Here is a 25,347-nt window from a genome sequence, read left to right as displayed (position 1 = left end):
GGTCCACTCCAAAAGTGAATGGCTGGACCAAGGTTGCTCCACCCCCTCTACCCAGTGCCAATGTCCCACTTCGGACTTTGGAGGTCCTTCCCTGACACTGCCTGCTGCAACTCTGGAGCACATATAGAAAGCACTCATCCTGATAGCATTTTATGGGCCCTAAAGTCATAGTAACATATTCATATAAGTAAACATTCCAACAGCTGAAGACTCTTCTGTGAATTTTTGCCTCTAAATCCTAAAGGGATACTCTCCATAAAAGAAGGGTCCAACAGAGCATTATAAGGGAGGAATCGTGATAAGGAAAATCTTAAATATTTAATACAGGGAAAAAACAGTATATACTTTTTTTAACAAAGGGTTTTAAACTACCCAAAGTTTCAGAGAATAAAATATGGCAGATCCTCAACTGTTTTAAGCGATTTAACTGTGAACTTCAATAGAAAATATTTGAATAGAAATGTGCCTTGCATTTAACAGATACTCAACAACTGTTGAATTCAGAGATTTAACCTGATCATTCTTACCCCTAAATTTGCAATAATAAAAAAATTCCCCTCATATAACATCTATAAATCTTGTTTTAAGCCAATCTATTATAGTCCAATTTTCAGTTCTTCAAAGGTAAAATTTTATTTAAATCTAATAAAGTCTCATCCATATATATAATTATTCCTCTCTTATTAATAATGTCTGGAAAATCTTAAGTAAAAAAATGTACATTTATTGTACACTATGTACCAGACAATGTGTTGAGAGATGGAAATAGACATTCATGGGAATTTCACAAATAATAACATTTACTGAATGTATCCATCTGTATTAGTCAGGGATCCCCAGAGAAACAGAACCAGCAGGAGACAGATAATAAGGAATTGACTCATGCAGTTATGGAGGCTGGCAAGTCCAAAATCTGCAGAGCTGATGTCCCAGCTCCAAGCCTGTCAGGCAGGAGAATTCTCTTACTCAGGGGAGGGTCAACCATTTTGTTCTATTCAGGCCTTCAACTGATTGGATGAGGCCCACCCACAGTGGGGAGAGCAGTCTGCTTTACTTAGTCAACCAATTTAAATGTTAATCTCATCCAAAAATATCCTCACAGAAACACCCAGTATAATGTTTGACCAGATATTCTAGCACCTTGTGGCCCAATCAAGTTGGCATGTAAAAATAACCATACCATCCAAAAAAACCCTCTTTTTTCCCCTCTAAATTTGGTAAGAAATTAATCACCAAGGACAAGTCACTTCAACAAAACATCAATTGACTGGTTCTCTTTTTAGGTAAGGAGGCAGTAGAGGCTTCTGGTGACTTGAGGGCTCAAGCATATTAATTAGGCTGCTTTGAGTCAGAATTTGTCTCCACCACTTATGACCTATGTGACTTGGACACACGATTTACCTTTCTGAGCCTCACCTTCCTCATCTATTAAAATGATGGCTTCCCTGGTGGCACAGTGGTTAAGAATCCGCCTGCCAATGCAGGGGACACGGGTTCAAGCCCTGGTGTGGGAAGATCCCACATGCCAGGGTGCAACTAAGCCCGTGCGCCACAACTACTGAGCCCGTGTGCCTAGAGCTGGTGCTTCACAACAAGAGAAGCCACCGCAATGAGAAGCCCGCGCACCGCAACGAAGAGTAGCCCTGCTCGCCACAACTAGAGAAAGCCCGCGCGCAGCAACAAAGACCCAACGCTGCCAAAATAGATAGATAAGTAAATTTATAAAAAAAAATTTAAAACGTTTTTTATTGTTGTTGTTGTTGTTTTTCTGCAGGCGCTTCCAGCGCTAGTTCTCTCCCGGACAGACGGACAGACAGACAATGCGGCCCGCACCGTCGGCCCGCATCATTAGCACCTTGGACACGGCACCAGGCCCAACCGAGTTCCTGGTACCCTCCCGGGAGAATTCTGGTCCGGCCTCAGATCAGCACTTCAGACAGCTCCCGCCCAACCCGCCCCTCCCCCCTCCCTCCGGAACAACCAAATAAATTAAAAGGAGTGGGGGTGGAGGGGGAAACAAAAACACCTAGGGATAAGGAAGAGGGGTGCCCCTCCCTCAGAGTAAGAAGAGTTTTCTGTCTCCTCCCACAAAATGGGGAAATAACAGTGTATATTGAATAGTTGGAAAGATTAAATGAGGTGACTTGTCGAATGCATGTCACATACTAAGTAACTGGAAAACATTAGCTGCTCTAACATTAATAATTACTGTTATTACTGAGAGCTCCAATTCTAGGCCTTACTATTAAAATATGGCACGATTGCCTTAGCCAGGATATTTCTTTCTATGGGCATATGTGGGAATTCTATCAGTTACTCATACACACAGTTTTATCCATTGTTTATATACATAGATCATTTACTAACAATCAACTCAATCAAAATAACTTTCTGTATTTAGAAAATCGGTGATGGGCAGGGGGAGGAAATATTAAAACACCCGAAGATTATAGAGAGATTCGGATGCAGAACTGGGCAAAGATTCCCCCTCTCCCACTGGCTAAACCCAAGTTGTAATCAATAACTGTGAAGGCCCTGGCATTCCAGGGTAGGAGGCAGGACAAGAGAGAGCTTGTTCCTCCTGTCCACCTTGTCTGCTTGACCCCAGACAGAGAAGCTTGGACTGTAGTTGGGAACTGCCTTCTAGAATGGCCCTGCCATAGTTACTGTGTGATTTGAGAGGCTCTCTTCATCCAAGTGTGGTCTCAGCTTCCTCCTCTGAAACTTCTGACCTTTAGGTACTTCTGCCCCATTCCTACTTCACCCAAAGGCTTAAAACTATGGTTTTGCTATGAGGACAAAGGAGGGCAATCTGAACATTTGGAGAAAGTCCTAAAAGTAGATAATTGAGGTTTTCCTCTCCCTCTGCCAGCTCTCCCCACTCCTACTGAACAGTATTAGAGTACTCAGCATCCTCAAGGTCAAAGTTAAACCCAGGTTGCTACTCATCTCCTTTCCAACCCTGCTTGCCCATCTTTTACTGTTCACATCAACTGCCTCTTCCAGAATTCATAATCTATGCAGAATAAGTCATTTCAAGTTCAGGGGGAGTTTGGGGGGTAGAAGCGCCCCGTACACATGCTTACGCCTTTCCTTTCCCCTCTCTCTCTCTTAACATTTCCTTACTCTCTCAGCCAATAGAGGAGTTTAAACATGTAAATGCGGTTCTAAACTGCGTTTGAAGAATTAACCCATTTTGCCCCTCACTGGTCTAAACCACAGGGTGCCAACCAGACGCTAATTGCTTTCTTCTGGTGGGGTTCCAGACAGCTCCTAGGAAGGAAGGAGCGCACATTCCTGGCACCAATTGGCTAATTCAATTTACTTCAACGGCATTAGCCTCTGTCAGAATATTCATGAGCAGGGGAATGAGGACCCGCGGCACAGGCAGGCGGCAGCCACTCGGGCTAAGGAAGGCGCGAGGGAGGGGAAGCGGACCGCGCGCCGTGCTCTGGAGACGGTGACCGCGACGAGCGGCTCTTCTCCTCGGCCGGGCGGAGCGCAGGGGACCGCGGAAGGGCGGGGCAGTGCATCGGCGGGGTTGGCGCGCCTGGCATCGCAGCTCAACTCCTGGCGACCGCGCGGAGACTTTGAGAAAGATCCGAAGGCAGAAAAGCTGTGACACTTTTGACGGAGGGGGTAGGGGGGTGGGGGGGCGGGGGCAGCGCCGAGAGCGGGGACGAAGGGACCCAGCGGGACACGGCTGCCTGCTGGGGGAGGCAGCGATGTGAGCCGGACGTCTGCCCCGGAGGAGTCTGGACCGAACGTCCCCGGAGAGTCGCGGGCCTGCCAGGTAAAGGGGAGAGCTCGGGTGGGGCCCCGCGCGTTTGTCCCTGGGCTCCGAGCGCAGGGCTGCGCAGGGCGCCGGAGCCCGTTCCCCCGGGAAGCCGCCCCGGGCGCCGCGCGCGGTCCGGCTCCGCGCCGCTCTCTGTCCGCAACTACCCGCCGCCGCGGCCAGCTTGCGAGCGGGTCTGAGTTGGACTTGCTCGTACTTTGGGGGGAAGGGGATGTGATGGAGCTGCCTGGGCTGGGGAGCCGTTCTCTGAAAGCTAGAGCACAGTGGAGCAGCCTGAGGGCGCGGCGCGCGAGCAGCCGCAGCTGAGCGCCCGGACGACGGGGACCGGAGACCCAGGAGCGCGGCTCTCTGGGGCTCTTGACCCAGCCTTCGCCCTCTCTTGCCCCGGGGCGGCTGCGCCTCTCTCCAGCAGCGGGTGGGAGAGGGCTGGCCGCGTCCCCGGCTCCAGGATGCGCGCCGGGGACGGGGACCAGAGACCTAGGCTCCAGGGAGGATCTGGTGCCCGCGGGGCTGGTCCCAGTCCGCACCCACGCCCGAGTTCGTCCGTGGGAGGAGAATGTGGTGGTGACTCCTCGCGTCCCCGCCACCTGCCGGACATCGCCAACTCCTCGGATTTCCTGTCTCCGGGCCCTGACACTCCCAGGGAAAGCTCTGAATTGCGCGCGAGTTGTTTGGGCTTTGCTCCTTGTAGTTGCTGTGGAGGGAGAGCCGGGGGTGAGGGGGCGGCGAGGGGTCAGGTGGGGTGAATGTTGCAAATTTGTAGAGGAAACGCTCTCGCGGAGCTGCAACGTGCCCTTAGCAACAGGGAGAGACTGTGGGCTGGACTTACGCTGAAGCAAAAGCCTCTGCCTGGCTATCCACCTCGCGGCGGCGGGGGGGGGGGGGGGGGATGGTGGGGTGGGGGGTGGAAGCTGGAACCTGGAGGGCAGCCCGGAGGCAGCGCCAGAGCTGTTTTTTTTTCTGCTAAGACCAGGCAGATAGTCAAAGGGCTAGCAGCAGAGCACTGGGGGGTTGGTCGCCTAGTAGATTCGGAGTGTACCGTGCCATTATTATTGCCCTTATTATTACTATTATTAATGCTGTTGTTACTGGCACGAATACCAGGAAGGATTTTTTTCTTCTGATTGTTATATGTCGCCTGGAAACTAAGTCTGCCCCTCCCCCCCAAAAATGTCCCTTGACCCCACTCTAATCTCTGATGCTCCTCTCCACCAAGGAAAATTACTCCTCAGAGCTGTGGTGGAGCCAGGGACCCAGCTAAGGAATTGGATCTACCTAAGGACAACAGAAACAAAAAGTCACAACTTCACAATGTGCTTGCACCAACGCTAAAGATGAATGTTATATTTCTACGGGCTCACCTTCCTCAGCCTCATCTGGCTCCGGAACGGTGGAGGTATTGCCAGTCTCGAACTCATACTTGACCCAGCTTTTTCTTTTCATGTATTTATACAATCTGGAAATTCATTTTTCTCTTGTCGTGACCCTCGCAATCCCACTGGGCATGTTACCTGGCAGGGGCAGACTCCAGTTCCCAACACCCGAGGCAGCCACAAGGGCACCTGCGGTCACCTCCTCTTGGCTTGGCCCTGGTCAGAGCTGCTCCAGGGTGCAGGCTTGGCCAGCTGATGACGCAGAAAACAGGGCAAGAGTGTGGGAGAACAGTGTGTCAGAGTTAAGCCAAGTACAGGAGATGAGGTCAAGCCTCCTTGCTGGCCACATCCCTTCCTGCCAGAGAAAAGAGAGAGACAAATGAAGAGCAAATGGGAAGTAGTTTAAATTGGAACCAAGCTCTCAGAGTCTACTTTCGGCTGTTGCCATTGACTTTGGTATGACCTTTTCTTGCCAGTGCTTCTGATTTTCCCTATTTGCCAATGCACGAGCAGCCGTGCCTTTCTAATAGGACAGTTGTGGTGGTGAGATGATTTAATTGTGTATCCCAAAAATGCTTTGAGCATCCTGGGAAAGGACAGTCTATAAAATATTCAATTTTAATGTTTTGTGGAAAGTTTGCTAAACTGCAGGTTACGGAGATACATTTTTAGCATGTGTGCCATGTGGCAGTGTAAAATTAAAATAGAAAAGGAAAGTACAAACATAAAAATGACAGCATTCTTGACTTTCTTGTGCATACTTGTAGAAAAATTATCTTTCATTTGGGGAAAGTTGCCCGGGAATTTAATCAGTGTTTATACTACTGAAACGCCCCCTTCTACCTTTCTCCCCAGTAAAATTTTATGACCCAGTTCTCACAGGAAAGGCAATGGGAATGTAGTAAGTGCTGGGGGCTGAGAGGCAGGATGGAAGGGTTGTTAGGGGAACCATCACATAGGATTTGGAGACTGGAATGGGAGGAAAGATGCTATCATCCTTGCAGAGCAGGGAAATGTTCTTCTGGAAAAAAAACAGTTGAGCAGTATAGGGCAATAGACCCAGCACTGGCTGTTGTCTGCCCTCTATTTCAGGACTAGAACTTGAGCAGATGTTCCTAAGAGGGCTAACCAAGGTGTTTTGCCCTCCTCCCTTTGGTAAAGGTATTGCCTTGCTCTTATCTTTTGATGGCTGTTAACTTCTCTCTCCCTGCCTGTACAGTGCAATAGTTTCCCTTGCCTTTTCAAAAAGATTCAGATGTACTCTCTTAGTCCCTTATATATTTGTAAATATTCCCCAAGGTCTGAAGCTTCTCAGAGACGTACAGCTGTTAGCAAATTTAAATACATAGCTGGAAGTAATCAAGAGAGCCACTGAAAACTGGGTATGTTTTCCCCTGGTGGAGAAGTTATTGAATGCCTTTTGAGCTAGAAAATTAGCAGTTTAGAAAAGCAGGAGGGATTTCCTTGACTTCCCTCTACTCATAAACCAGCAGTTGTATTTTTCTTTCCCTCATAGTAGTGAGCACTGTTTGGTTAAGCATTTTCTACAGTTTGGGACTTAAAATGGGGTTCTGCCTGATGGTGTTCTACGGAGAGAGGAAAAATGTAAAGAGATACGGAAGGAAGAGCTGCAGCAGCTAGAACATAAATCAGCCAGAATATATGGGGGGATGATGAGAATAGGTCTTTTCAACCTTAAAAAAATGTCCACTTTGGAAGAAAAAGAAGTCTGATTATTGGCATCCAAGGCTGAAACCAAGGCAGCTGATGCCGAGAGGAGCCAAAGGGCAGTTCTTCTTAGTTTAGAAACAGCAAGACAGCCTCTGCCAAAGATTGCTGTAAACACAGAATAAAGATTTCATTGTGGGCTGGTGTGACTAGAATAATTAGACAGTTAATTGTTCATTCTGATCTGGTTGTGTTGTAATCAGTAGGACAGAGCAGCGAAAATAAGAGCAAGGGAGAAATGGAAAAGTAACACATCACTTTTATCTTCACTTGTTTTACTCTGATGGTATTTAGGAAAATCCTGATTAGTTTTATTATTTTTTTAAAGTATATTCATATCCACAGAACACTGAGAACACTGGCGATCTAAGATCCCTTGCTGCCATTTTTCCCACTCCAGGTTCTACTCTGGTTATGGACAAAATTTCTCATCTTCTAAAATCAGCATGGGAAACTACAGTGGGAATGAGTGCATTAGGTAACTCCAGTGTTAATTAATAGATTTATTATGTGCAAACCTTAGTGTCAGCTCAATCAAAATATATGCAAATAGCACTAGATTTTTGTGCTTCTCCAACACTTTTTTCATAGACATATAAAGTTTAAGAAGTAAATATTCCATTTTTGATGTTTAATTATACTCTATTGTGAAATAAATTACGTAGTGATTAATCTTTCACATTTAATTGAAGAAACAGCCTCCTCTGTATTTTCATACTAATTTAGAGACAAAAGAAAATGTATTTTAAGTGATAAAGGCTGAGCATTACAGTTATTACAGGCAGTAGACTGTGACTTACTGTTATTTACTAAAAGATGGCACTGTCATAAATCCCTTCTGAAATGACTTCTACAATGAAGAAATGAGCAAGGGAATAGAGAGCATTAAGTACCTGGTGTCTGGGGTGGAGGAAAGGAAGAACCATGTATTCATTAAGTTCAAACCCTCCCTGAATCCCAATATTGACACAGAATATGGAGCAAATTCTCTTTATTTGAATTTTAAAAAGGAACATTTTTAAGTGTCGACATTAAGTATAATTGTTCTGGGAATAAACGCACTATGTTACAAAGAAAGCATAATATATTACATAAGGTCATAAAGTCTCATAAAGAGAAATACTTAGTTTCTCCAAGATATATTCATTTTGTCTCAGTTTAAGAGGTACAAAACTGTCCTTACTAACCTTTAGTTTCTTTTATCCATCATGAATCAAAAGGGATTGCAAAGGAAGAAAACCTACTGAAATGTTTAAAAAGCATAAGTGGTACAAAATTACGGAACTATCGAGTTTTCCGAAGACAAAATTCTACTTTACAAAATGCACTGTCTACAGCAATTAAAAATAGAAAATCATATTGCCACATTAAATTATGGAAACAATCCATTTTAAAGAGAAATTTAGCCTTTTCTCATTTAATTGCTATTCATGGTTTGCTAAATAGTTTTTCAGAATAACTTGCCAATCTCCTGCTAACCAGGACTGTCTAGTTAAGAATATTCCTAATTACATATGGATTAACTTAATTTTAGAACCCTAAGAATATTCAAATCAAAGCATCACTCAAGTGCAGTGCAAAACAGATATGGTCCAATTTGCCTCAAGGTATATATAATTTTGTTTTAAGTTTAAGGAATCATAAAAGAACAAACATTTGGTGTGGGAGTACATCGATGAATAACTACAATAAAAGAGTAAGGGAAGCTATAAACTGTTAGATCTTTTAAATATATGCAAAATAAAGTTATAGCAATACAGCTTATTTCTTCTTCCAAAGCAGTAAGGGCTGGTCATGCAAATACCATGCAAAGTTCAAATGTCAAACACATGCACAGCATTGCCTGAAATGGGAGTATTTTTGCTATTTATAAGAATGTTTGACAATCTGATCAAAAATTTATTCCAACAAATGCCATGACCACGTTATTTCTTTATAGTTCCATAGTTCCTAGCTGGAATCTTACACATAGTAGATTCTCAATAAATATGTATTGATTTCATTTTTTATAAGGAAAATAAAATTGAATTAATGGAATTTCTAAGATAGATGAATTTATAATATGTTAAATAGTTGAATGGTCTTTGTTGCTTCAAATTCTTTCTCTAAACTGGCAAGATATGCCTGTGACCAGTAGTCATAATTACTGGCAATATTCTGGTCTGGGTATGAGGGAGGTAAAAAAAGAGGAAAAACTTAAAGGCTTTCCTTTTCTCTAGTTTTACCTAACTACTGAATATGTTTATGTATACCTAAGTTGATAAAAATGCACAGTATCTCTTCATAACAAAGATGGCACTTCACCAAATGGTTATTATTTACAAGAAGCCATCACACAGATTCCACCTTTGAAGTACTATTAGACCTATTATGACTAAAAGGCTGCTATGGCAACTAATTAAAGGGTAATTAATAAAATAATAATTTCATTCCAAGGCAATGGCTACCTCTGGTTGTCATAGAAGTTTGTTTGACATACGGCCAAATGGTCAAGCCCAACCATGCAACTGCAGCAGTGTTCAACCTCCCGCGGGAGGACAGAAACCCACAATGAAATTACTTCCTCCCAATATACTTATATTTATCTGCCCCTGCACCTGATTTATAACTAAAACAAGCTATGTTGAGCTTCCACCAAAATGAAAAACAGGTGCCCATAAGGAACTGAAATGTCTACAGGTAAATCATCAGACTGTTTTCTTTTTCTTTTAGGTCTGACCTTAGTTGAAGGAACAAGATGGTCTTAGTGTTTTCCTAGAGAACAGAACATAGTGTAGTATGTTGGCATAATTGGGAGCTAACAGTCAAGAGAAAACCAGGCTAAAATTAGCATGAAGATTCAATTACCCCTTGTTCCCAGAGGCAGTTGTTTACCAGGATTGGGGCTAAGGTTGTGGTCAAAATAGGATGGGAAGATGTGCAGTGCAGCTTGTTTGTTACCTAGCTGATATCCTTGGATGGAACCAAACTTTGGTTTCCACTTTCCACCAGTAAATTGAAACAGAGTTTATTAGATAGTAGCTGATGTAAATTGCTGGATACACATTTTAAGAGTACAGTTGAGCATAAGTATTTTAGATGTATTTATAAAAATTTGTGGTTAAAGATATTGTATACATAATATTTTTTTCTGAAGGAATAAGGTACATTTTAGATCATATTCATTATTACTTACTTTCATTTTATAAAGCTAATGACTTTGAATCCCTTATCAATTCCTAATATGGGGTTAATTTTCACATATTATAAATAATCAATGAACTTACTATAATTTGTTTTCAAAAACCAACAGAAGTAATTTCATGTAGCAATCTAATTAGAAATTGGCTAAAGGAATTTCATTTAGATGTAATTTCTAAAGGCAACCAAATAGGTGGTTTTTTTTTTTGTTTTTTTTTTTTTTTTTTTTGCGTTACGCGGGCCTCTCACTGTTGTGACCTCTCCCGTTGTGGAGCACAGGCTCCGGACGCGCGCAGGCTCAGTGGCCATGGCTCACGGACCCAGCCGCTCCGCGGCATGTGGTACCTTCCCGGACCGGGGCACGAACCCGTGTCCCCTGCATCGGCAGGCGGACTCTCAACCACTGCGCCACCAGGGAAGCCCCAAATAGGTGTTTTTTAATTTGAAAAATTATTAGCACTCTGATAAGAGTATCAAACAGATGGAAGTGAACACTCAATCTTCACATCTAATATCTTTTTCTATGCAAATGTTTTGAGTAGACATGTAGAATAGGCAGTATCACCTACTTCCCACTTTTTAAGTTTGGGGGAAAACCAACTGAACATTACACTCATCTCTATGCCCACCCTTACACAGACCCAAAGGTTCCCTTATCTTCATTTTATTTGTATTTGTATGGACATATATACACTACCAAACGTAAAATAGATAGCTAGTGGGAAGCAGCCTCATACCACAGGGAGATCAGCTAGGTGGTTTGTGACCACCTAGAGGGGTGGGATAGGGATCGGGGGAGGGAGGGAGACGCAAGAGGGAAGAGATATGGGAACATATGTATATGTGTAACTGATTCACTTTGTTATAAAGCAGAAACTAACACACCATTGTAAAGCATTTATACTCCAATAAACATGTTAAAATAAAAAAAGAAACAATCTCTCTTTTTCAAATCACTTGATCCCCTGCATCAAAGGCCTCATCTGAATTTGCAGAGGCATCATCATCACATCATTGAAGGAAGAAGCCACACTTGAGAGCATGTGTCTTGTAACCTTTTTTTGGATATTAAATAAGACTCTAAATCTGTGCCGTACTTTTTGCACAAACTGGCAAGAACTCCCAAGGATGCTCATCTTATAAATAAATATTAAATAAGATTTTTGTTATTATTTGCTATCGTTAATCTCACTACAAATTGTATTTAAAGCAAACAGAATATAGCAGTCAAAGCACATCTTCATTAAAGTTAGAGTTTTGAAGTGTTATAGTTGTATCTACCTTTATCCTTAGGCTATGCATTCATCTCAATAATATTGGGAACATTTATTCAGTCTAAATATACGAGGCATACTCACATTTGGAAATAAAATCCTTGAGTAGTCATTAAAAAATTAATCCATTTAGCAGTTCAACACCTCGATGTAATACTTCAGGCAGCTAAGCACAGAGGCTATCATCTGATTCATGGGGCTGGCAAACATTTGGAGATCAAATTGCCAGTAGCATCCTCTCAGTCGCGAAACCAAAAATGTCTCCAGGCATTGTCACGTGTCCCCTGGGGAGCAGAATTACCCCGGTCATTCATTTTCTAAATAATAATATAGGTATGTCTCATAGTTATGTTAGCCACATTACAGATGATTTGTTTAAAAAAAAAATGAGACAAAACTTTGGGAGAAAAATTAAGTCAACATGCATTTATTAGTATCAGTTCTGTTCCTACTAAACTTGTTTCATTTGGAGCCCAAAGAGAGCCTTTGGATCAAAAGAGTGCTGTGATTATATTTTTGTACCAACGAAGATCAGTATAATGGTTGAAAAAGTTTTAAACCAGAGTACCCAGAAATGCCAATTAACAGATTGTCCAGTAGACTCCAGGTTCCAAGAGGACAGGGATGGGAACCCTCTTGTTCATCTTAATATCCCCTGAACCCAACATTATACCTTGCACATAGTCAGTGCTCAATAAATACTTCTTTAATAAATGACTGAAATTATGGTTAACCTAGTATAGGTTTTGGACGCTCTATTGCAGGCCTCTGTTTAGACTTGAAAGGTATTACATTTTCCTTTAATTAGAGGCATTGATGTGCACCTGACAGTATGCTGACCATATTTATAACTTTAGTGAAACCAGAGGAATAGATAATACGTTACATGAAGAAATATGATCAAAAAGGCTGATTGGATGGGCTGTATCTAATAAGATGAACGGTGAACAATGCTGATGAGGAAAACAAACCATGTAGAGATCCAGTGGCCTGCCCAAGGCCTATCTCAGCTAAGGAAAAGCAGAGCTGGAACTCAAACTCAGGCCTCTTGACACCCACATTTTCCAGGGATGAGTCGATCCTGTCTTTGCTTTGTCTTGGTCAAGGGCACCTGAAATGTCCTATTCTGTTCCATGCATCACGCTCTACCTGCGTCATATCTATAGAAAATAGCCACTGGCCTCTGAGAGGCTCAAAAACATGCGTTTCAGATGAATATAACTACTGTAGCACACCACTTCATCCTTTCAGGAGGAGTACACTATTTTGTTTGAAACGTTGGCAATTTCTAGAGTTGAGACATGTGGCTAATTTAAACGCAAATACCTAAAACACCTTTCAAAGACTAAAATACGTCATTTAAAAAATTATTTGCTTTTTCTATTATCCATGATGTTGCTCCCTTCAAACAGTGCAATGCTATGAGTCAACTTTAAGTAAACAAGCAAAATAGGGTTTTAGGGTTTGGTTTGTTTTTTTAAGATGTCTTTAGAAGAAAGCTTGGTATTGGAATTTCAGACACTGTTCTGTAAATTAGAGAATTAGAACTCAGGTCTCCAGGCTGAAAGTACTAGTGTGAAAACGGGACTGTGAATTTCCATAAATTTGGAAATTCTAATGGTCAAGTTATTTGACCCAATTATATCATTAAAGATCATGCTCTCTTCTGATCACAATTATCTTGTTGGATGATCTTCTGTCTTACAATTATCTTATTGGATATTTCATAAAACCAAACTGATTTTAAAACTACTTCCTCTGCCTTTATTAATTGAGTGCCAAAATGATGCTGAAAAGCTCTAAAGCATTCTGCCAGAGAGCAATGGATTCAGCCCATTTGTAACTCAGATCTACCTGAAGATAACTTCAACTTTGCAAATTAAATCTGGTGACTTCCTGTTCTTAGGAAGTACTGCTTCATGCCCACCATTCCAGACAACAATTGGCTAAAGACTTAAAACACTCTTCTGCATTTGCTTTCTAAACTTATTGCTACCCTAGTGCTTACATGACTTCAGCACTTATTGAAGTCCATAATTCTATATTTATCTTTCTTGCAAAACATCAAGGCCATTGTAGGCGGGGGTCCAAGCACTTATAGAACTTAAAGTGGCATTTTATGCAGCTCTCTTCAGGGCAGCTGTTTTGCCAAAAGGAAGGAGGCTTCACTGAGCCCTGTGGCTTGCAGTGCCAAGAAGAGGATGATCGAAGTCATCTGCTGATAATGAAATAGTCTTGTGCTGTATGTTCACAGCCCAGCAAGGCTCATGCCTAAAATAATTGCCTTGCTGAGCCTCTTACCATAACATATTCTCATCAGGGTGTCATTCTACCATGTCAAATTGTGGCTTGAAAAACATTTATATGACTTTGTGAAGTGGAATGGAGATTAGCGCACTGTTTTATTCACAAATTTCCCTGCAGGTTTTTACATTATTCCATAAAGGGAAACTCTTATAAAAAGAGTGTTCTCAATATACTTCATGGTGGGAAATATTCTAAATCAAGAACCAAGACGTCTCCTAAATGAACATGAGTCATGGGAAACATCTCTACAACTCGAAGAATTATGGAACATAGAGAGTGAAACCATGAAACCATGTCTTCAATCATATGTGAGCTACCCAGAATGTAGGATCTGATAGGTTATTCAGGGGATTTGGACAGAAAAAATTAGGAACTGACCTGGGAAGGAGACATTGACAAGCACTGAAGAATGTACCAGGCAAATGCTGCTGCCAGTACCTGACCCTGGACTTCAAGCTCCTTGAGTCAATGTGTGTCAAAAGCCAAGTAGCATCAATCTGTACCCTCATTTACAGTTCTGAGAAGCATAGATGGCCTTAAGTCATGGCACCTTTAGAAGTCACTGGCTAAGGGATCTGAATAAGTGGGCCAGGAGTAAAGGAAGTACAGAGGAGAAAAAGAGTGACTACAAAGGCATGGCCTTATAATATGATAGGGTAGAGAGGAAATGTGTCATTTTAGGAGTTTGTTTCATTATAATATGCAGCCTTCAAGTTAAAAGAGATGTTACCTTCCCTTTCCTATCCCAACCCTACTATTATTCACGTCCTACAGAAGATACCAAAGATAACTCTTGCACCTTTAAGATAAAAGGAAAACTTTCATACATTTGGTGCTGGGTAAAAGAAATATTTAAGCCAAATTAAAGACATCAAAAATAAGTAAGTGCATCAAAAAGTCACAGCCATATTGAACAATAAACAATTTATGGAAGGAGCCCAGAAAAATTGTTATTTAAAATATTGAAAAGCATAGCTTCTGACAAGTATTCTTTATTTATGAGTGTAAGTAGAATTTTTCAAGGAACACAAAAATGCTAAAATAAAATGCAAGTTTGACACATACATTTCTCTTTGAGGCTTGGCATAAAAGGGAAATCTAGGTAGATATGAGATTAACTGCATAGTTTAATTCAATGACCATTAGCTACCCTAATTGAGAGAACAGGTCAGGATTACGCGAAATTGTAAATGATTCCAAATCATTTACAGTTGACTAAAGAAGAGTTTTTGGCCTTTGACTTGAATACAGGTAAGCCTGGGGATCTAGCAATTCAGTTTTGAAAAAGATAAGGAAATCTCAATGGGAACATTGAAGATGATTTTTTAGTGTATTCTTGAAGGAATAAATAAACTCATTTTACTTTAAAAAAACAAATAAATAAGCCTATATGGAAAAAAAAAAGATAAGGAAATCTCATAAGTGAAGTCTAGATGCCCAAGCTTAGAAACCTCTTTTTCCCCCTCCTTTCTTAGCTCAGCTCCTCCCTACTTGTCCTGGGGTGCTTGTGGGCCATACTCACCAGACCAGAGCTGAGCTTACTTTCTGCTGAGGACGCCAGATAACTGGATGGTTCGTTGGTTGTATTCTTGCTCTTGCTTCCTATCCCCTTAGAGCTCCCATGATTTTATATATGTGTGGGTTGGAGGGCAAGAAATAGGAGGAGGTGCTGAGAGGGTTAACCCAGGAAGTTGCCCCAGTGACACAACCCCAGGTCTGACAGACCCCAGACTCTTTACCGCTATCAAAAACACAAAAACGAAAAACACCATCTCTCTTAAATATTTCTCTGGTTCCAAGGCAAGTTGGAATACAAATTGTTTCAAAAGGATCCCGTGCATGCAAAGTGAATAGCTGTCAACAAAGCTATAATTAAGGAGATGAGATGCTGTCAATAAACTCGAAATAATGATCTTCCTCGGAGCAGCCACGGTATGTCTTTTTTTTTTTTTTTTAAATATTTTTATTTATTTATTTATGGCTGTGTTGGGTCTTCGTTTCTGTGTGAGGGCTTTCTCTAGTTGTGGCAAGCGGGGGCCACTCTTCATCGCGGTGTGCGGGCCTCTCACTGTCGCGGCCTCTCTTGCTGCGGAGCACAGGCTCCAGACGCGCAGGCTCAGTAATTGTGGCTCACAGGTCCAGTTGCTCTGCGGCATGTGGGATCTTCCCAGACCAGGGCTCGAACCCGTGTCCCCTGCATTGGCAGGCAGATTCTCAACCACTGCACCACCAGGGAAGCCCCCACGGTATGTCTTATCTCTTCTCTACCCTCTCCTCACATGGCCTCCCTCCAGGATAATCTAGAGTTTTCTCAATAACATTAAGAAGGGGAAACATAGCTTTTTAGAGACTTTGAGAAATTCCATAGACCATGTTTCTCTTCCTTTTCAGATGGACATGTTGCTAATGTTTCCTTAAAATTCACGGTGTATCTTTTAGCCAATTATTATTATTTGTCCTCCCTCCAGTGTTCTATGCATTTAAAGAACCCAATATAGTTTCATTAGCTGATGACTATAGCAATTAAGATACCTCCTGGGTGAAGAGTTTTGCCTTTGCCAATTAATTCCACATGTGCTAGTTGATGTTTTCAGCAGCATCTGCCAACAACCCTTCTCTTGGCTACAGTTGATTTCATATTATTTATTTCGTCCACTGGAACATTTTAGGTTTCAACAAAAGTTTTTAAATGAAAATACAGAGCTTCCAAGACAAAGAAGTCACTTTCCTTAATCTTCCTTCGGTCCCCTGTTTCTGCCACAGCCTTGCTCATCACCCCCTCTTCTTGAAGAAACCACATTTTTTGGGACCTATGTCTGATCCTTTTTCCCAAAAGATGACTCAAAACTTATCTTCCTGAAGGAGACCACCATTAGCTATAGATTTTTCTGCCTCAGCCCCAAGACTCTGTTGTTCTCCCCTACGCCAAATTACATTTCTGCACCACGTGAGATGCTGTTTTTACCAGTGATGGTTCTTGTCTCAGGTGTATATTTTCTCTCCCCCACAAGAGTCATAACTTCTTCAAAGGACAGATGCGGTATTTTCCTTTTCTACAGCACAGAGCTCCCTGCTCTGAACGGTGAGGGCTCATCAACATCAATGGCCTGGTGCTTTATGATATCCCTGAAACATTTTTTCTTTTCTACCTTGAAACATTCTGCTGTGCCAGCTCGGTGCTGGGAATGTTCTAAGTCCACACTCCCCTCAGCTCATTGATCGTCACAGCCACAGAAAGGTGAGAACTCCAGAGGGTCACTGCCATTTCAGGAAAGGAGGAGCCACAAAGGTAGAAGGTGAGGGGCACAAGAGTACAACTAGCACTAGGAGAGAAAAAGGAAAGTTAGGAAGGGCCTTGAGAAGGAGCAGTAAAGTAGAATTGTGTGGAAAAGGGAAAGTTTTCAACTCTTAAACAATGCATGTGAATAATTACACTTATGGTTACCCCTTGGAATATAGGTATAGCTTTGTGACATGCTGGTGAAAGAAAACTTACTTTTAAACTGCATGTGGGCTGTGCTTTAAAGGTTGAAGACTGCAAAAGTTGAAACATGTGCTCTTTAGGCTTGGCTGTGAGAAACATCGGAATTACCAGAACAACTAGCCATGGTCTCCGTCTCCGAATTCCATGCACCAGGTGGCATTCTGGCAAATATGTTCTCTGTATCCTACCAGGTAAAAAAATCTTCTGTTTGACCTTCACCATCTGCCTCCTACGAGCAAATCCAACCCAAATCCAAAATGAGCAGGTGGATTTAGGTCCTGGAGATTGGCACTTCCCAGGGAAAACTGGAGAAATTTATTAACCATTAGCAGTTTGAAATACTCATTTACAAGTACTTCTCTAAATACGTCTTCCCAGGATGAGATATCTGAATATGAGACATCCAGGAAATAGGCTAAGTTAGAAGGAATTTGAGTTCATAATGAGTGTTTCCTACAGCTTCTGTAATGACTCCATTCTGTTTTTGACCATGTAAAGAAGTATACCCTTTTCAATGTTGCTAGCATGCACTTTTTAGAGATTCTCTCCTACACAGTACAGTAACAATAATTTTTCCGTGGATATCTACAGATTCAGTACCTACAGGTTCTGCACCGAGAATCAGAACGTGTTCATTCAAGCCATACCTCTCCAAACCAAGACTAAAAACCAAATGCAGCAACATCCCAAATAAGACCAAAGTGCTATATAAACTCCTAAATAGCCACATGCATGTGATAAAAGAAAATATCAAAATTGGATGTTTTGATCAATCTCACACCGTAGCTTGCCACAATGTAATCTGGTTTATATCTTCACAAATGAACATGAGCTGATGATTTAAATGGATGACTAGAGAATCAGGGCAAAGGTCACATATCAGACTGCTCAGGCTGCCATAACAAAATAGCACAGGCTGGGGGGTGAAAATGGAAGTCCAAGATCAGGGTGCCAGCAGAGTTGGTGTCTAGTGAGGGCTCTCCCTTGGAGACCTCTTCTTTGTGTGTGCACGCGTGCGCATGCACGTGTGTATGTGTCTAGAGACAGAAGTAGAGATAGAGAGAGAGAAGGAGAGAGGAGGGGAGAGGAGAAGAGGGGAGAGGAGGGGAGAGTTCTAGTGTCTCTTCTTATAAGGACACTAATCCTATGGGATTAGTGCTCCACCCTTATGACCTCATTTAACCTAATTACTTCCTTATTCCAAATATAGCCACACTGGGTAGTTAGGGTTTCAACATATGAATCTGAGGCGGACATATACATTCAGTCCTTAAAAGTGACATTTTAACCAATAAAGCTTATTATTGTTTTGTCACATTTAGAGCGACTCAAGCATTAAGGAATCCGTGAACGCTATTTGAACCCACTGAGTTTAAGTGACTTCCCCAGTGGTCACACAGTAGTTGACTAACCTGAGACTGGATACCAGGACCACGTGCCATTGTTCTTGCCAATACCATTCAGTGCCCCCTCCCCCTTCCCTGCCAAAGTGCCTCTGTACTGCTTAGGTGGCCACTGAATTTCATGTTGTTTAGCAATGTCTATTACTGCTAAGTCTTACAAAATATCTGAAGAGTCTAGGATTTTCTCTCCATTCTACTGCTTCATGTTCTATCCCTTGTCATTTTTGTTTAAATTTCTAGCTTAAAATTATTGGTGGTCTCCATGCCTCTATTCTCATCTTCTAGCAGGCCATTTAACTTTCTAACAAGACTGTACTCCCTTCAATAATCCCCTTGGTTCTAGAGCTGGACTCCCAGGCGTCTCAAGCTGATATGTCAAGGTAGCTATGGAGTGGACAACTGAAGCTTGTTGTGCACTGGAAAGAGAAATGGTGCGGTGTGAAGGCCCAAGGCCATTGCTGTAAGTAGTATTTAGGGTAATATCTGCTAGGTGCTATAACAAAAACACCAAATGTTAGTGATTTAACACAGTAATAGTCTATTTCTTACTCACATCACAGTTCAATTTCATGTCAGGTAGACCTTCTGAGTACTTTCTCTCCAAGCAGTGACTCAGAAACTCAGGCTGATTCTACCTTGTAGCTCTGCCTCACCTAGGGGGCAGAGAATTTTGCCCAAAGTTAGCAGAGAGGCAAACACAAAGTGTGAAGGATGTTTCAGAATGTTTTCTAGTTAGTAACGAAAATGGTAATGCCACTTCCAGCTGCCTTTCTTTGGCCAGAACCCTGCCACATGACCCAAAGATAACAGGGAGACTGGGAAATGTACTCTTTCTGTGTGCCCAGGAAGAGGAAATGGGACTCATTAGCACCTGGTCAGTCTCTGATGTAGCTCACAACGCTTTCTTTACTACTAAGAAGGATTTTGGTGTTTAGGTGAACTCCCTGATTTGGTGGCATTGTGGAGGGGTAATAATTGTCAGTAATTCCATGTTACCTATACCATGAAATGCAAATTCCTTGATGACTCTCAGAAGACACAACATAGCAATGCTGTGTAATATTAAGTGCATTGTCTCAGGAATCAGACAATCTGGGTACAGCTGATGATCCTGGTTCCAGGATCATACATCGAGAACCACTGACCACAACCCATCCCACATTCTGTGAACGGGAGTGTCCATCTCTCCATCTGATGATAAGCTCCTGCAGCATTGGTTGGAGGATTAGCCAATAGCGTTGGAGTCTGGTTGCTTTAAATCACTGTTCCTGACTCTCCCTGAACAAGTTACTTAAATTCCTGGACAAGTTAACTTCATCCTTCTAAGCAAGCTCACTCATTTGAAAACTGGGAGTAATAATGCCAATCTCAAAGGAATAATATTGAATTATCTATATAAGGTATTTGCACCTTCACTAAAACACAGGAAACACAATAAATGCTAACTGCAAATATTATCAGAAGAACATAGGGACTATGTGTAGTTTGCCTCTATACAATATCTAGCCAACAAAAATAGTATATCTTTCCATTTGTTTGTGTCATCTTTGATTTCTTTCATCAGCACCTTATAATTTTCATCTTTTGTTTCCTTAGGTAGGTTTATTCCTAGGTATTTTATTCTTTTTGATGTGATGGTAAATGGGATTGTTTCTTTACTTTCTCTTTCTGATCTTTCATTGTTAGTGTATAGAAATACAACAGATTTCTGTGTATTAATTTTGTATCCTGCACCTTTACCAAATTCATGGATGAGGTCTAGTAGTTTTCTGGTAGCATCTTTAGGATTTTCTATGTATGGTATCATGTTATCTGCAAACAGTGACAGTTTTACTTCTTTTCCAATTTAGATTCCTTTTATTTCTTTTTCTTCTCTGATTGCCATGGTTAGGACTTCCAAAATTATGTTGAATAAGAGTGGCAAGAGTGGACATCCTTGTCCTGTTCCCAATCTTAGAGGAAATGCTTTCAGTTTTTCACCATTGGGTATGATGTTACCTATACATTTGTCATATATGGCCTTTATTATGTTGAGGTATGTTCCCTCTATTCCCACTTTCTGGAGAGTTTTTATGATAAATGGGTGTTGAATTTTGTCAAAAGCTTTTTCTGCAACTATTGAGGTGATCATATGGTTTTTATTCTTCAATTTGTTGATGTGGTGTATCACACTGATTGATTTGCAGATATTGAAAAATCCTTGCATCCCTTGGATAAATCCCACTTGATCATGGTGTATGATCCTTTTAGTGTATTGTTGGATTCAGATTGCTAGTATTTTGTTGAGGATTTTTGCATCTATGTTCAGCAGTGATATGGGTCTGTAATTTTCTTTTACTGTGGTGTCTTTGTCTGGTTTTGAAGAATCAATATTGTCAGAATGACTATACTGCCCAAGGCAATCTACAGACTCAATGCAATCCCTATCAAACTACCAATGGCATTTTTCACAGAACTAGAAGAAAAAAATCTTAAAATTTGTATGGAGACACAAAAGACCCTGAATAGCCAGAGCAACCTTGAGAAAGAAAAATGGAGCTGGAGGAATCAGGCTGTCTGACTTCAGACTATACTACAAGTCATCAAGACAGTATGGTACTGACACAAAAACAGAAATATAGATCAATGGAACAGGATAGAAAGCCCAGAAATAAACCCATGAACCTGTGGTCAATTAATCTGCAACAAAGGAGGCAAGACTACAATGGAGGAAAGACAGTCTTTTCAATAAATGGTGCTGGGAAAACTGAACAGTTACATGTAAAAAAAAATGAAATTAGAACATTCTTTAACACCATACACAAAAATAAACTCAAAATGGACTAAAGACCTAAATGTAAGACCAGATATTGTAAAACTCTTGGTGGAAAACATAGGCAGGACACTCTTTGACATAAATCGCAGCAATATCTTTTCCAAGCTGTCTCCTAGAGTAATGGAAATAAAAACAAAAATAAATGAATGGGACCTAATTAAACCCAAAATCTTTTTCACAGAAAAGGAAACCACAAGCAAAACAAACAGACAACCCACAGAATGGGAGAAAATATTTGCAAACAATGCAACCGACAAGGGATTAGTCTCCAAAATTTACAAACAGCTCATGTGACTCAACATCAAAAAAACAAACAAACAATGCAATCAAAAAATGGGCAGAAGACCTAAACAGACATTTCTCCAAAGAAGACATACAGATGGCCAAGAGGCACATGAAAAGATGCTCAACATCTCTAAGTATTAGATAAATGCAAATCAAAACTGCAATGAGATATCACCTCACACCATTCAGAATGGCCATCATCAAAAAATCTACAAATGCTGGAGAGGGTGTGGAGAGAAGGGAACCCTTCTACTCTGTTGGTGGGAATGTAAATTGGTACAGCCACTATGGAGAACAGTATGGAAGTTCCTTAAGCAACTAAAAATAGAGCTACCATATGATCTGGCAATCCCACTCCTAGGCATATATCTGGAGAAAAACATGGTTCAAAAAGATACATGCACCCCAGTGTTCATTGCAGCACTATTTACAATAGCCAAGACATGGAAGTAACCTAAATGTCCATCAACAGATGAATGGATAAAAAAGATGTGGTACATACACACAATGGAAAATTACTCAGCCATTAAAAAGAATGAAATAATGCCATTTGCAGCAACGTGGATGGACATGGAGATTATCATAGTAAATGAAATAAGTCAGATAGAAAGACAAATATCATATGATACCGCTTATATGAGGAATCTTTAAAAAAGATACAGAACTTATTTACAAAACAGAAACAGACTCACAGAGAAGGAACTTACGGTTACTAGGGGGAAGGGTCGGGGGAGGGATAGATTGGGATTTGGGGATTGACATGTACACACTGCTATATTTAAAACAGATTACCTATAAGGACCTATAAGGACCTATAAGGACCTACTGTATAGCAATTTTCTGTAATAACCTAAATGGGAAAAGAGTTTGAAAAAGAATAGATACATGTATATGTATAACTGAATCACTTTGCTGTACACCTGAAACTAACACAATGTTGTTAATCAACTATGCTCCAATATAAAATAAAAATTGCTTTAGAAAACTGCAAAATTAAATTTTTAAAAAGTGATTTTTTAGGTGGTATGGGGTAATTTAAAAAGCAGCAGTTTTGGAATGCCTAAATCTACGTACAAGCTGTGGACTTTGGCCAAGTAACTTGACGTATCTTTCTTTAAAATATATTCCTATTATCTATGTCACAAGATTGAGGTCCTGACTACCTATGTCATGAGATAACACATAGAAGCTTCTTAGCATAGTTCCTGTAACACAGCTGGTGCTCAATGCAGTTACCAAGTTCCGCTCAAAATGATTCTACAATGGAAAGTAATGTTTCAAACTATGTGAGTGAGAAAAAGGAATCTTATAAAGACATATTTTGGGAGAATTAAATGATTATCATTTCAATCAGATGCTTATACGGGTGATTTTTTTATCTTTGACCTTCAATCCCATCTGAGAACAGCTTCTCAATACTTTTATTCAAATGATAATCACTGTGCAAAAACTCAACATCTCTTCATTCAGGAACTTACAGTACCCATCTTAATAAACCACAATGAACTGAAGATGTGAAGAATAACTGGATAAACAGACCTCTCTCTCCAGCTGTCAACTCTGTTTGTGATAGCAACTGGTATTTCATTGTAAAAGATGCTAATTTCAATTTGAGCTGTGGCAGTGTTGAGAGAAGCATAAAAGGAATTCTTGATTATCTATATCAGTAACTGTGGTCCCTGGGGATACACCTGGAAACTTCAGATCACATATGGCAAGAGTGCTGTGATAAAATATGCATCAGTGAAGCTTCACGATTTATGATAATAAAGAAATGGATAGTTTTGTCCTCTGTGATAACTATTTGTGTCTGGTATTTCTCTCTTTTTACTATTTCTGGAGGCCTTATAAATGACACTTGTTGTACTAATTATTACATCATTCTGTACCTGGACCACCATTTCATTTCTGTAACTGCCCTGTCAAATTCCTGGGGGCTCATCGTAATACTGTTTCAATAATAATGATTTTCCCAATCTAAATTTAAGAAATAGTAATTACCTTAGCTGCTGGACCGCATTAGCTGCCTCTCAGTTAAACAAACACTAATTATTATTTCAACTTAAATATCACTGCTTATTAGCATTAGCCAGACTACAGAGGAGAAGAGGGAGGTAGAAGTTCTCAGAGATGCATAGCATCATGGGGGGAAATGGGTGTAGGGGTGAAATCAGGGTAACCACTATCTTTTCTTGGGAATAAAGAATAAAAATTCTTTATTTTAAAATTATGTTCTTCCTATTTTGGGTGCCAGGGGGTGTTGCAATGTCCTTTCCTATCTTAAATAGTGATAATACCACATGCTTAGGTTGGGAAGAGTGTTTAATATCCTTACTTGGCAAAATTAAAACTTTGCAACTCTAACTCCTCCCTTTATTGGTTTTGACCAGCCCTTGAAATCTCAAAATCTGGAAGCCAAATGGACTCTTCCCTATAACATCCCAGCACAGAGTCTTCGGTGGCCAAGGGCTTACTCACCATTTTACAAGTTATCTGTTCCATTCATAGAAGTGCTCATTATTTACTCATTTTATTGATCCAAAATCTACCTTCATATTCCACAACCCTATCTCCAGTCCTCCCATGCTACACAGAATAATTTTCATCCCTTTTGCTATAACAGTTCTTCAAATACATAAAGAGAGGCAGCATGGTCTCCCAGTTGGCCTCCACTGAAGTAACCCTCATCTGCTGCCCATGGTTTTTACTCCATGGCTTTCTCACTTCCAATCACCTCCACGATGTGTGCCTCTACAAAAGAAGGGTCTGATACATCAATTTAGAAACTTAGAAACATTCAATTGTCTAGAGAACAAAGCCCAACGTGTTTAGAGCAGCATTAGCATCTCCACCATCTGCTTCCAAACAAGCTTTCTCTCCCACAGTGTTCTCTACTGTACAACACACACCAAGTGTTCTCTACTGTACAACACACACCAGTACAAATCCTCTCTCCATTCCCATACTCTTTCTGACCCTGGGCCTTTTCTCATCGAAATGCTCATCTCTGTCTCTTTGACTACTTTTCAAAGCTCACCTCTTCCACAAAACCTTTTTAAATCCATAGGTTGGTATTCACTTCTCCATCCCCTGGGTTCCCTTAAAATGGACGTTGTATTGCAATACCACCACTAATGATTTTTTTACTTGTGTTCCTATTGGTTTCAGTAGGACATTACAAGATTTATAATTGTACAGACAACCTTACTTGCTTTTGAATACCCTATAGTGTCTACCACAGTGCTTTGCACATGGTTTAATGTTCATTAAAACTGTGTTCAGTTGAATTAAATGGTCCCTCAAACGCACATAAACTATCAAAAACCCTTTAGCCACTAGTCTCCAGTTTTCCAACCACAACCCCCATTAGATCTCTCTTGATCCTGACCTATTCTGTCCAATACAGGAGCCACCAGACACATGTGGCTATTCAATTGTAAACTCGCATCAATGAAAGTTAAATGAAATTAAATCTTCAATTCCTCAGTCTTACTAGGCACATTCCAGAGCTCAGTAGTCACATGTGCCTCGTAACTACCATACTGGACAGCACAGATTTGGAACATTTCCATCACTGCAGACAGTTCTGTTGGAGAGTGCAGGTCTAGACACCATTCCTTGCTGTGTGATTAGCCACATCACACTGTTGGCAAACAGCATGCGAGCCTCTGGCTAATTAGAATCCCCAGATCTTTTTTTAAT

General features: G+C 41.0%; 1 protein-coding gene across 1 annotated transcript in view; it reads left to right on the top strand.

The window, feature by feature from the left end:
* Positions 1 to 3,396: 3,396 nt before the first annotated feature.
* The window catches only part of CDH20 (cadherin 20), a 208,925-nt gene continuing 186,974 nt past the window's right edge, over positions 3,397 to 25,347 (top strand). The window contains exon 1 of the mRNA XM_032602714.1: positions 3,397 to 3,793. The gene's annotated coding sequence lies outside the window, so the exon portion shown is untranslated. The remainder of the gene's footprint in view (positions 3,794 to 25,347) is intronic.

Source organism: Phocoena sinus, chromosome 14 (assembly GCF_008692025.1).
Source record: "Phocoena sinus isolate mPhoSin1 chromosome 14, mPhoSin1.pri, whole genome shotgun sequence".
NCBI lineage: Eukaryota > Metazoa > Chordata > Mammalia > Artiodactyla > Phocoenidae > Phocoena > Phocoena sinus.
Note: the sequence above shows the minus strand (reverse complement) of the source record. Positions and strands in the feature narration are given on the sequence as shown.